We start from the raw sequence: 13,032 nt of genomic DNA, 5'->3' as shown, positions 1-13,032 counted from the left end.
AACGGCGCAGGTCCTGTTGATAAATTGTTGATCGAGCCGCTGCTAAGTCCCTTTCCTCATCTAACAAGTCAAGTGCATCCTGTCTGGCTTGTTCATTGTTAGCTTCAATATAAGCCGCCACACGGGGCGAGTCATGATGGATGTCACTAGGCAACACTGCTTCCGCTCCATAAACCATGAAGAAAGGTGTATAACCTGTAGAGCTGTTAGGGGTGGTGTTGATACTCCACAGCACCGAGGGTAACTCCTCTACCCAACAACCCGGCGTTTGCTGCAAGGGAACCATAAGCCGGGGCTTGAGGCCTTTTAAGACTTCCTGATTTGCTCTCTCAGCCTGACCATTGGATTGAGGATGAGCTACTGAAGAAACATCAAGCCGGATATGCTTGCGCTGACAGAACTCCTCCATAGCCCCTTGGGACAGATTAGTGCCATTGTCAGTGATAATGCTATGTGGAAAACCAAAACGGAAGATCACCTTTTTCACGAACTGAACCGCTGTGTCCGCATCACACTTACTCACTGGTTCTGACTCAACCCACTTTGTGAATTTGTCAACTGCCACTAAAAGATGTGTCTTTTTATCCTTAGACCTTTTGAAAGGTCCAGCCATGTCAAGCCCCCAGACCGCAAACGGCCAAGTGATTGGAATCATCCGCAGCTCTTGAGCCGACACATGTGCTCGTCGTGTGAATTTTTGACATCCATCACATCTACTAACCAAATCTTCTGCATTAGCGTGAGCCGTCAACCAGTAAAAGCCATGACGAAAAGATTTGGCCACCAAAGATTTTTACCCGGCGTGATGACCATAATCGCCTTCATGGATCTCCGAAGTATTTCTTGGCCTTCTTCAGGGGAAACACACCGCTGAAACGCTCCAGAGACGCTGCGATGGTATAGTTCTCCGTCAGAAATCGTCATTGACTTAGACCGCCGGGTTATCTGTCGGGCCAGGGTCTTATCCGCTGGCAGCTCGCCCCGGGTCATGTAAGCCAAGAACGGCACTGTCCAATCTGGAATGACGTGAAGAGCCGCCACCAACTGCGCCTCCGGGACAAGAACGGCTAGATCTTATTCTATAGGCAACATAACAGACGGGTTATGCAAAATATCCAAAAAGGTGTTAGGTGGCACCGGCTTGCGCTGAGATCCCAACCGGCTTAAAGCATTGGCCGCTTCGTTCTTCCTACGGTCAATGTGCTCCACCTAATAACCTTTAAAGTGCCCTGCAACAACGTCAACTTCACGGCGATAAGCCGCCATGGGAGGATCTTTGGAATCCCACTTGCCTAACACCTGTTGAGCTACCAAATCTGAGTCGCCAAGACACCGGACCCGGCTCAGGCTCAACTCTTTAGCCATTCGAAGACCATGGAGCAACGCTTCATATTCCGCTGCGTTGTTAGTGCAAGGAAACATCAGCCACAACACATAACAAAAATTTTCACCTCGAGGGGACGTTAAAACAACTCCAGCCCCCGAGCCTTCCAACTGTCTGGACCCATCAAAGTGAATAGGCCAATATGTGTTGTCTGGTTTCTCCTCCGGCATCTGCATCTCTGTCCAGTCATTAATAAAGTCAACCAGTGCTTGAGACTTGATCGCAGTATGTGGTACATACTTCAACCCATGAGACCCAAGCTCAATGGCACACTTGGTGACTCGTCTAGTGGCTTCTCTATTTTGAATGATGTCTCCCAAAGGAGCAGAGCTAACCACAGTGATTGGGTGACCCTGAAAGTAATGTTTGAGCTTCCGGCTCGCCATGAACACCCCATACACGAGCTTCTGCCAATGTGGATATCTTTGTTTAGATTCAATCAACACCTCACTGACGTAGTAAACTGGCCGTTGAACCGGATGTTCCTTGCCAACATCCTTATGTTCCACCACAATTGCCACACTAACATCCCGTGAGTTGGCGGCTACATATAACAATAGTGGCTCTTTCTCAACTGGAGCAGCTAGGACCGGCGGCTCAGCAAGCTGTTTCTTCGGATCCTCAAAAATAGAGTTCGCGGCATCGCTCCAAACGAAATCATCTGTTTTCTTCATCATCTGATACAAATGCATCGCCTTCTCCCCTAACCGGCTTATGAACCGGCTCAAAGCAGCAACACAACCCTCTAGCCGTTGAACGTCATTGATGCATGTTGGCCTGGCCAGGGATGTGATTGCCTTAATTTTCTCTGGGTTAGCTTCAATACCTCAGTTGGACACCAAAAAACCCAAGAGCTTGCTAGCTGGGACTCCAAAAACACACTTGGCCGGGTTAAGCATCATTTTGTAGACCCGGAGGTTATCAAATGTCTCTTTCAGATCTGTGACCAAGGTTTCCTCCTTCCTGGACTTTACCACTGTGTCATCCACATAAGCATGAACATTACGCCCAATCTGATTGTGAAGTCAATTCTGCATACACTGTTGATAAGTTGCATGGGCACTCTTAAGCCCGAAGGGCATAGACACACAGCAAAAGGCTCCAAATGGAGTGATGAAAGTTGTCTTCTCCTGGTCCTTGATTGCCATCTTGATCTGATGATAACCTGAATAAGCATCCAGAAAACTCAAACGTGCACAACCCTCCATAGCATCAATGATCTGATCAATACAGGGGAGATCAAAAGGGTCGGCTGGACAAGCCTTGTTTAAATCGGTGTAATCCACACACATACGCCAGGTGCCGTTCTTTTTTAGTACAAGCACCGGGTTGGCCAACCACTCTGGGTGAAAGACTTCCACAATGAACCCGGCCGCCAATAGCCGGGCCACCTCTTCAATAGCTTTACACCTTTCCTCGTTAAACCGTCAGAGAAATTGTCTGACCGGCTTAAACTTTGGATCAATATTGAGAGTGTGCTCAGCGAGTTCTCTCGGGACACCAGGCATGTCAGAAGGTTTCCATGCAAAGATGTCTTGGTTCTCACGGATGAACTCGATGAGCGCGCTTTCCTATTTTGGATCCAAATTGGCACTAATGATGAACTGCTTGGATGAGTCATTGGCACAAAATCAACCGTCTTAGTGTCATTAGCTGACTTGAATTTCAACACCGGTTCATGCTCCGTTGTTGGCTTCTTTAGTGACATCATGTCTGCCAGGTCAACATTATCTTTATAAAACTTTTGCTCCTCTGTTGCACAAACAGACTCGGCATATGCAGCATCTCCTTCTTCACACTCCAGAGCTATTTTCCGGCTTCCATGTACTATAATGGTGCCCTTATAACCCGGCATCTTGAGCTGCAGATACACATAACACGGCCGAGCCATGAACTTGGCATAAGCCGGCCGTCCAGACAAAGCCTGATATGGGCTTTTGATCTTAACCACCTCAAAGGTTAATTTCTCCGCTCTGGAATCATATTCATCCCCAAAGGCTACTTCCAGTTCAATCTTACCAATTGGGTATGCCGACTTGCCAGGTACCACACCATGAAAAATAGTGTTGGATTGCTTAAGACTCTTATCAGTCAACCCCATCTGACGAAACGTCTCATAGTAAAGGATGTTGATGCTACTGCCTCCATCCATGAGTACTTTAGTGAATTTATATCCACCAACCTGAGGCGCTACTACCAAGGCCAAGTGACCCGGATTATCAACCCGGGGAGGGTGATCCTCTCTACTCCACACAATAGGTTGTTCTGACCACCGTAAGTAACGTGGAATCGCCGGCTCAACGGCATTGACAGCCCTCTTGTGAAGCTTTTGGTTCCTTTTGCACAAGCTAGTGGTAAATACATGATATTGCCCACTATTCAACTGTTTTTGGTTGCTCTGATATCCGGATTGCTGCTGATTACCTTGGCCGGGTTGTGGATTGTAACCTCCTTGGTTACCCGTATGACACTGACCGTGAAAACCGCCTCCACCTGAACCGGCACCCGGGCCATGAAAGCCGCCTCCGCCTAAACCGCCGCCAGGGCCGTGACTTCCATCAAAAGCATTTGAATTTTTAAACGCCTTCATGATTGTACAGTCCTTCCACAGATGGGTGGCTGGCTTCTCCCGGGTGTCATGTCTTGGACAAGGTTCATTCAATAGTTGCTCAAGGGTGGGACCTGACCCGCCCGACCGAGGGGGTTGCCTACCCTTGCGCCGTTGATTGTTGCCCTGCGCATTGGTGTTAGCCACAAATTCGTCAGTCTTACGTTTATTACCTCCTTGATTTGCCGGATTATGCTGGTGACCCTTGCCGTTGCCATTCTTTTTTCCCTTCCCTGTCTTTTCTTCATCAGACACAGGGTCCTTGGTACTATCAGAATCAGCATACTTGACGAGAGCTGCCATCAACTGGCCCATGTCATTGCAGTCACGTTTAAGCCGCCTCAGCTTTTTCTTCAGAGGTTCAAAACGGAAATTTTTCTCCAACATTAAGACTGCCGAGCCGGCATGCATCTTATCAGATGAATGAATTATCTCCTTGACCCAGCGCACCCAATGGGTTGTGGACTCACCTTCCTCTTGTTTACAATTAGTCAGGTTGTAATGCCCCATATGTAACCTGCCATATTTGTATCCCAACTCTTGCCATTTCCGGCACTAAGTTATGATATTTCCTTGTTGTTGGGTTTCGTCTTCGTTTTGCATTTTGTCTTGTCATGCATCTCATATCATGTCATCATGTGCATCGCATTTGCATACGTGCTCGTCTCATGCATCCGAGCATTCTCCCCGTTGTCTGTTTTGCATTCCGGCACTCCTATGTCCTCCGGCGTCCCCTTTTGCCATTTTTCGTGTGCGGGTGTTAAACATTATCGGATTGGACCGAGACTTACCAACCGGCCTTGGTTTATTACGGGTAGACCGTCTATCAAGTTTCGTCCCATTTGGACTTTGTTTGATACTCCAACGGTTAACCAAGGAACCGAAAAGGCCTCGTGTGTGTTGCAGCCCAACACCTCCCCAGAGTGGCCCAAAACCTCTCCAAAGTGGCCCAAAACCCTCCTAAACCCCCTCCATCATCTCGGTCGTTCGATCACGATCGCGTGGCCAAAAACCGTGCTTAATTTGGAGCCTCCTAGCTCCTTCTATGTATAAACTAGTGGACCCGTTGCGCCAAATGGCGCAGAGGCACGCTAAATCCATGTGCGCGATGAAAAGCATATCCATGGTTTAATCCCCTTTAATAGGAAACATGGTGGATTGTTATCTACAATGAGATGTATATACACATTTTAATTTGATAGCACAATATATTTGCTACCATGTTCGCAAAGACCCATTTGTAACCATGTTCGTATTGAAAATATTTGCATCTTCAGTGACTATGTGTTTGAGCAAAAAATACATAGGCTTTTGTTTAAAAATATATGTACCTTTAAAATCATGAGTGCTTTCAAAATATTTTCATTAGTTAGGAGCTTTAGGTTTGAGCAAACATGTATGATCGGAGCTTTAGCCCCTCTATATAAAAATAATGAAGGAGCATCAAACGTTGAATAGTAGATGAACAATAGTTTGAAACGTCTCCATAACAGTAATAGCTATCATCTATGACATTTGTTTTATAACTATCAAACATGGCTAAATCATCATTTCTATTGAATCTACATAACAAGTATTTATGGCAAGGGACATCATCACATAGATTAAAGAGAAAAGAGGGATTCATCAACAGTTCAACACTAAAGCATCAACCACTTGCATGGTGGTAGGAGCAAGTGGCAACGTCTCAAGTCTCTAAGTTGGCTCCATGGTCAGCAATACATCATCATACGCACATCTTGGCTACAACTGATACATGCATCTCAAACAACATGTTGGTGTTTTTACCTGATGAAATAGATAGTGACACAAATTTATTTGCTAGGTACAAATTATACCAGCGACTTGTATGGAAAAAATGCAATGTTTCATTAAGATCACTATTCGACCATATTTACAAAAAGAACCAAAACTGAATCCAGAAAACAAATGTTGTTTTCCCCTGTAATACCTGAATGAGCTAGTCCATAGATTTAATCTGAATTCGACATCGAATGGATTCTATTCAATTTTGTGAGCACGTTGAACACAACCTACTATATTCTAACAGTCGATAAACCATCAAAGTAAACAATTCAAAATTTGCATGGGTACAAACATAGATAAGATAAACCTCCAGGTTCGTTATGGTTTACTTGAACTCTACATACTAATGAGAAATTTCAGGAAAATGTGAAAGCACCTCAAACCACATTTTCTTACTACCAAGCTCCCATGCGCTGTCACCTCTTCCTGAACTCAAACTAATGGCTCGTCTCCTTAGCTACCTACTATTCAATCACGCGATCACATAATATCTTTCTTTCTCCAAGGGAGGGTATACCTTGCATCACTACAACTAAAAAGGAAATAATATGAATGAATTAGATGGTGATGGCTTCCTCACCAAATAAGCATGTAAAGATAATAAGAACTTACATATGTTCAAGCAGGAAAAGGAAGCAAACCAAGTACATGTTTGAATGAATATATAATCTATTGTAGACCTTGCCTAGTACAAATAGTGACAAGCAAGCACAAGATGCATCAGCTTACATGCTTTAAACCACTTCCATTGACATGCACAACTGATTACATTACAAAGAAGTATATCGTGTCATATAGGCATGGGCATGATACCACCCGTTGCGCCAACTGGAGCAGAGACCCACTAACACCATGTGTGCTTTGAAAAAAATTCCATATATTAGTAGGTTTAGCTGTTGCCAAGCACGTACACTGCTTTACACCCGTTTCAGAATCATTCTTTTTTAAACCATGCAATAGGATTGCATATATTCCAGAGGAGTCTTTACACAATCGGGGATGATCAAATGACCCAAGCTCACACGAGCCTACTGCCTAGTATCAGGATCGATGACTCTCTGGAGCAGCGCGAAGACACTATTAAAGCCCGCTATCTTGTCCCTCCATATGCTCCAAATGACCACGGAGATAAAAGCATTCACAATTTTCTTTCGCCCACCCTGCATTCTTGACCTAGCATCCTGCCACCGGACACGAAGAGCAAGATCAGTAGGAGTGACCTCGTTTCAGAATCATTCTAAAAAAATACCTAAAGTCTGTCAATATAGACGAAAACAAAATTCTTGAGTACTTACCTAGGCTTCTTTATGTAAACTAGAAGAGAGATAAAAATCAGACATCACAACATATAAAATCCCATGAAAATGTGTTGCTCAACAGTTCTTCCAGTTGGTGTATTCTCATATTCCAGTGAAACATGAAATTCATACAAAATGAAAAACCTAGGACATGGCTGGGTATAGTCTTTAAGACAAAACCAGGATTTGACTAATCAACACAGGACAACAAAGCACAAATTTTGAGAGTTCAGAGCAAGCACAAAATTTGGAGAGCCAGATTGCATAAAAGTTGACAAAAGGTCACTTGATTAGCCTATAAATGCAGGAGAAGTCAAATTCTAAGTAATTTTTTCTCCTCCATAAGTGCTTACATCATACAGCTCACCTCGACAACCCAGGAAGTAGTCTTTGCTGTAACAACAAAAAGAACAAACTTGTAGGGAAAGATCCCTCCATCTTCAAGCAACATCCTTGAAAGGCTTAGTTATTCCTGCAAGGATTTGAGTAAATATCTTGTTTTATTACAGGACAGCACCGAAATGAGAAAGGTAAACAAACATGAAGCATTGTGAGCGCCATAACGAGAGGCAAGTACATACATAATCTAGCGCCTGAGAGCTGAGATTACATCGCACAGCTGAGAGGGTCTCAATAGTTACATAAAAGGGTAAACATTGTAGCTGGCCATGAATTATTTGATAGCAGAAAATCTTGACAGAATAGCATCTCTACAGATCAATTGTTAGCAATGAAAAATATACCAAGAGATAAAGCAAAAGGCAGTACAATTTATTTGGAAAAGATGAATGCTAGCTATTATAATAGAACCAATTATATATGTCATTCCTCATTTAAAGAAAACACTTTATTGAGAGTGACATATTAATCAACTCATAAGTCCTAAATGAGTAAAGAAAGGACATTAATAGAGACGATTTGCGAACATGATGGTTGTTGTAAGGTGCAAGTATATAGGTGCAACAAAGAAAGCAAAACTGCTATTTGGAAGCTACTGGGCAACAAATGTTTCTGAAAATTGATGAACCAATCACACACACATATATACTATTTTATTAGCTGAATGAAACATGGTCCAACCAAGCACCGCAGGGAAGTCCTCGGCTTGATCAACCAACCATTGCATAAAGAAAATGTCAAAGGACGATAGCTAAAGAAAATATATAAGCTTAAGTGGCGAACAAATAGCTTTTGCACTCAGTGTATATAGCCATACTATTTATATACTAAAAGAATAGTCTGCTTGGTTGAAAGCTTTTTCTATACATATCTATCGTATCAAATCGATTTATAATTTAACTCCACAACCGAAATTGTAAGTGTGCACACATTTCAGGCACGTATCCTACTATGCAATAGATTTTAGAAGTATCATGAGAAACTAGAGAATTAACTTGCCTGCCTGACCTATCATCTGGAGATTAACAGAAGGCCGAACCAACACATCCAAGCATTTGTAGAATTGGACCCCAAACAATTGAGAAATGATGCCTAGAATGGAAAGGCTGCACAAGGCACACAAGAATAATCTAAAGCAGGGTAATCATAAAAATGGAATATTATCAACCTACCACAAAGCAGGATGCTGAACTATACAACTCATGTCTTTTCAGGAACATATTTGCACACAAAAAATTTAGATGCACAAAATAGAGCCAGGAAAGCTGGATACTATAATCTGAATCACCAAAAATCAGTTGAACTATTCATACCCAAAAGTAGGCAAAAGGGAGAGTACATATATTAGTTCTTCCAAACCATCTAAGACGGGTCATATTTAGCTGTAGGCAAAGAAAGGTACATTTCTGTAGTTATAGACTTATAGTTGCATAAGCACCATGCATGCGGTATGATGGCATCATGACCAAAACTATGAAATTCAAAAGACATTTTTGTACTAATTGGCTCCTCAGTGCAGTGGCGGAGCCAAGGGGGGGCGAGCAGGGGCCTGGCCCCCCCTAACGATCAAGCAAGCAGTCACCAGCCACCACGAGGTAATTAGCGATAACAACGGTGAACACTTGTACCTGGCCCCTCCTATCACCTCAAGGTAAATTCTGGAAAACGGCAAAGAGCCCATGAGAAAGCCCATTAATGGCCAGATGGCCACGTCCGTAGTTTCGTAGGTCGTGGCGCTCTCCCGTGATTAGCGTGTGCGTGGGATTAGCCCTTGCACCGCTGCCATCCGCTCCCCTGCCGCCTGCGTGCCCCTGGCCCTCCCTGCTCAACTTAGGATCAGATTGGATTCAAACGGCGACGTAGTTGCTTCACTCGTTGATTCATTAGGCTCGAGCCAATCGTACTAAACTTGCCAAGGTTAAGATCCTACAGTATATTCTAATCATTCTCAATTCTTTTTTTGTATGTGTGTAATTTATAGATTTCATTTATTCTCTTTGGGTGATCAGTGATGCCGTGAGATTTTTTATATTTTACTTGTTCAAGAAATCATCGTGATGCAAATTATCGTATACTAGTTCCTATATGTGGTGCAAATATTTCATATGACGAACTTATACAGTACAACAAATTCTGAAACTTCAGTTCAACGGCTATGAAGAGAAAAACACCATCAAGCATCAAGATTAATTCATTTCGAAGCATGTTGCTGCATCTAGTTATAACTCTCCCAATTTCAACGGCAAGTGTTTTTTTTACTACTAAAACTGTGAACACCCGTCTTAGAAGTAAAATGTGAGACGGCTTGCTTTGTCATGGCATGATAATCTACATTGATAAATAATTAGTAGATGCCTCATTTCTCTTATAAAATGTGGCGGAGGGAAACCCCTTCTCATAAAAATAATAATATAATTTGCAGCCAAGACCCCTTCTGATGAAATTATTAATATTAAGATTTTTTACTAGCAATCATGGAGGCAAATTTAAACTAATTCAAATGTAATGATCTTTTTATAGCACCGAAGCACCACCTATACGGGTTTTTTTTCTGCACTAGATATTTTTCTTGTCAACTTAGCTTGGCCCCCCCTATGTTCAAATCCTGGCTCCGCCCCTGCCTCAGTGAAGCTGGTACAGAAGAAGAGGATCGTACTGGGTATTGTTCTTATCTTTCTAGAAAAGAAAGGGTAAAAACTGATTCAGAGCTGTCTGCAGATAGGCAAATCTATTCATCTTGATTAACTAACGAGTTTATATACTTATTCCCTCGATTTTATTCTGTCTAGTAGGTTTGCAGTAGACGTGGGTACAGGTTACTCAATCTGAAAGCCGGAACGGTAGTGTTGGAGCAGATCAAACGACTGGGCCACTCAAATGTGATTTTCATCAGTTGGTCATCACAGATACTTGACTCGCATACTTCTTCCCTCGACTTTGTTCTGTCCAGTAGGTTCTGCAGTAGATGGAAAACAAACGAGATGTTTTGTCCTCAATGTGCTAATTCAAACTAAACAATCAGAATGAGGCGTGCTCTCTAGAGATGGAAAGCAACGAACTGAATGTCCCAGCAAAACAATAAACTGTACCACAAGAGTTTGAAGAATTTATTGGTTGCACCATTACTAATGAAGTTAACATCCACCCGCCAAATGATATTTGATCTAGGGGTAGGATAAACAGAACTAAGGGGAATAAAGAGAAGGGAAGCAGAAAAGGTAACAACGATAAGGCGAAGGTGTCGCAATTGTGCGAGATTCTATCTATTTGTTCGTGTTTAAGAATCAGCTTTTTTATCTGTCTGACTTCATGAACTTTTAATTGGATATTCACTCTTGCCGTGATACTTTTTTATTTGTGTGAATGACTTAGTTAATATTCATTCATCGTCATGTACAGTTTAGTTGCAACTGAAATATATGTACTTATAACTATCTGAATGCTTAGATTTTCATGTCTACATATATATGACCAAACAGCATGTTAGAGGCTTGCAGAAAACACACACAAATCGCCAGATATCTTGTAATAATGCAGTATAGGATATCTTGCAGTTCCGGGCAATACTGACCAACTGACCATCTTCTTAATAGCCCCAAGCTACTGAGAAACCTGCAAACCCATCCAAACCAACAAAAATGACATTAGGAACAGACCCCTTGCATCACCTGCACTTCTCCAAGCTCTACTGATAGAGACATACCTTGCATCTGGTACTCATAGAAGCATGGGGGATGTGGCTGATATACAGGACAGGGGCCGTGTTCTCCGGCTTCTCTGGTTGCTTCTTCTCCCGAATCCTCTGCTCTTTCCCCTCCAGAGGCTACAACAATCACAACACAACATCAGGGACAAGGAAAAGATGCATGTGCGTGTGTTTTTCTATTGGGTTCGATTTGGTTCGAAGGCAAAGCACGCACGCACCATGAAGTCCTTCCCCTCACGGTCTTGGAACCAGCCGAGCGCCGCAAGAACACCCGCCTCTGTTTCCTCTTCTTCTCCATCAACCCCATCTCCCTCAGTGAAACCTCCATGTAGCTCTCTCTGTCATTGAAGAATTCAGGTTATCAAATGTAAAAGTGTACAATATATGTATTCTAACTATCAAAATTGACCAGCGGCGCAGGACTGTAGAGTAAAAGACTAGCACGCTATGCATGCCTACCATGTTTCACAATGAAATAAAGCTGGATTGCAACTGAAATATCTCTCCTTGTATCTCCTATATCCCACACACCTAAATTAAACAAGCAAGTTAGCATGTCATTATTTACAAAGAAACACCACAACAACCTTATCAACTACTCCTTTCTTCTCTGTCGTTGTAATTTTTTAACAAGGTGCAATGATTTATCCCTATTTACTCTTACACTAAGATGTAAATTTAGTGTGTGGCATATATGTTAATACACCCAACCTAAAATCTGAGGAGAGTAAAAACTTATGCAGGACAGGAGCATCATGAGGCCTAGGTTGGGATCAGCTCACCTTCTAGCATAGGACGAACTCATCTGGACAGTACCAAATAGAACATTCAATCCTTAACAATGTATTCAATAATATGAAAGAGAAATACATCCTGTTACAGGCGAAGAAGATCACCTTGCGCCTCATAAGTCCAGTCAACCAAGAGTTAGCTGCATTGTTCCAGATCTCATCTAATACTTTTGTCACTCGTTGCTCTACAATGTTCCAGATCTTAATATATTATCACTAAAGAAACATTCGTGAGAATATTTCGATCAGATTAGAGAATCAACTAATAACTATCAACTACTTTTTCGACGTTGTATTTTTATACGCACCTTAACAAGGCCAATCCAGCTATAGCCTGTAGGTTTGGCCCATGCGGTTGTGGACTATCTTGCATCTCCTCGTTTTATCCAAGAATCCAGTGATGGAAATCCACTCCCTCAAGCCGGAGAAGAAACATAGCTGAGAAAATCTCGCCGGAGAATAAGAACAGAGCATGGGCTGGTACTTACCAGGGTGATGCACATGTAGTTGGCCGGCGGGCGCGGAGGACTGCGCGAAGGGGACGGCGGAAGCGGGATCCGGCACCGGCGGCTCGAGGGGATGGGAGGCTCCCTGCCGCTACTGTCACTCCCCACGGTGAGGAGATGCAGTGGCTGCCGACCAAGGAAGGAAGAGGCCGCGGCGGGGAGGCGGAGGAGGAGGCGCTCATGGTGGAGGACAGGAGGATGGGGGCGGAGTGCTGCGGCGGCTGTGGGGCTGGGCGTCTGGGCGAAAGGAGTCAGGCACGTCGCGCGCGGCGCGGGAAGTGCGGCCTGGCCCAAAGCGCTCTCGCATGTTCAACGGGCTGACCCAGCCAATAAAGAAACCACTGACGAATAGGACCATCAGCCAACTCGGGCCACTCGTCATAGTGCGAAAGGGTACCGGCGGGTGTGCATGCGACGATTCATCCTTTCCATCAACTGCAGACGTCCCCCTCAAAAAAAAAAAATCAACTGCAGACGAGCCAGGCAACCCACGACGCGTGGCGCGTAGGGAAAGGTTCACGCGGGGAAGTCTCA

General features: G+C 43.5%; 1 long non-coding RNA gene across 13 annotated transcripts; it reads right to left on the bottom strand.

Annotated features, from left to right (window-relative positions):
- Positions 1 to 6,528: 6,528 nt before the first annotated feature.
- On the bottom strand, positions 6,529 to 12,778 carry LOC123053853 (uncharacterized). 13 transcript variants are annotated; one of them, XR_006425948.1, is made up of 11 exons: positions 12,481 to 12,778; positions 12,301 to 12,407; positions 12,098 to 12,177; positions 11,984 to 12,006; positions 11,661 to 11,732; positions 11,420 to 11,539; positions 11,199 to 11,318; positions 11,067 to 11,107; positions 7,678 to 10,451; positions 7,464 to 7,568; positions 6,529 to 6,979 (listed from the first exon to the last, which is right to left on the bottom strand). It is a non-coding gene; the product is annotated as an uncharacterized lncRNA (long non-coding RNA). The 13 variants fall into 13 exon arrangements; XR_006425915.1 differs by having other exon boundaries at positions 7,678 to 7,806; positions 8,504 to 11,107; positions 12,481 to 12,775; XR_006425958.1 differs by having other exon boundaries at positions 7,450 to 7,568; positions 7,678 to 11,107.
- Between the last annotated feature and the right edge of the window lie 254 nt (positions 12,779 to 13,032).

This window comes from Triticum aestivum, chromosome 1A, assembly GCF_018294505.1.
Source record: "Triticum aestivum cultivar Chinese Spring chromosome 1A, IWGSC CS RefSeq v2.1, whole genome shotgun sequence".
NCBI lineage: Eukaryota > Viridiplantae > Streptophyta > Magnoliopsida > Poales > Poaceae > Triticum > Triticum aestivum.
This window is presented reverse-complemented; position numbering and strand designations above follow the sequence as displayed.